This window comes from Aplysia californica, unplaced genomic scaffold (assembly GCF_000002075.1).
Source record: "Aplysia californica isolate F4 #8 unplaced genomic scaffold, AplCal3.0 scaffold01102, whole genome shotgun sequence".
In the NCBI taxonomy this organism is placed as follows: domain Eukaryota; kingdom Metazoa; phylum Mollusca; class Gastropoda; order Aplysiida; family Aplysiidae; genus Aplysia; species Aplysia californica.
The window spans coordinates 155,192-156,028 of record NW_004798372.1 but is presented as its reverse complement, the minus strand read 5'-3'; positions in this window follow the sequence as shown (position 1 = coordinate 156,028).

The following is an 837-nucleotide window of genomic DNA, read 5'->3' as shown; positions in this document are numbered from 1 at the left end:
TCCAACCCCCAAAACACACACACAAACTCTCTCTCTCTTTCTCTCTCTCTGACCTAACCTGAGGGATGGAAGAGTGCACACACCAAGACACTGCGACCCCGCGGACAGAAAGGGGAGGGGGAAGGGGGGATGTACAAATAATATATAAATAAATGGGAAATGGCTCACTTTTGCGTAGGTGGTGGCATAAAATTCTTCTGCACCTGCACAGGAGACTCTCTCTCTCTCTCTCTCTCTCCCTCTCTCTCTGTCCTTTTTCTATTTCTTCTCCTTCTGCATCTCTTCTTCCACTTCCTCTCTTTCTTCCTCTTTCTCTCTTTTCTCTCTCTTCTTTTTCTCTTTCTTTCTTAGACCTCGGGGGTAGTCGACTGCTGTTTCTTTACTCTACAGTGTAACTGATTTTTCATTTAATTTTTTGTTGTTTACGTTTGTGGCCATTTCCCCCCATTTCGTTGGGCCCCTGGCCCTCTCGTCAGGCAGCCACATTCCGGTTTCAAAGGTACGATACTCTATGTTTTTTATACAGTGTAGGCCTACTGACTAAAGTTTATTAAGTTTTGGAAGAAATTAATTTTACATTTTACACCGGTGGCGGCCGAAGCAGACTTTTGTCGATTTTAGAACCACCAAGGGATAGACTTTATCGTGGACTACTTTATTATTAAGACGAGACCTCCGAGATTTCTCGCCCTTACCCCAGAAGGCTAGGTGTTTGATCTTAGGATCTTTTTTTACATGTATCTGATCTACCCTAAAACAAGGGTGCGACTGAAAGACAGCAGTAAGGAGTTAAGAGTAACGGAAAGAGAACAGTCTCTCTGCCCCCCCCCTCTCTCT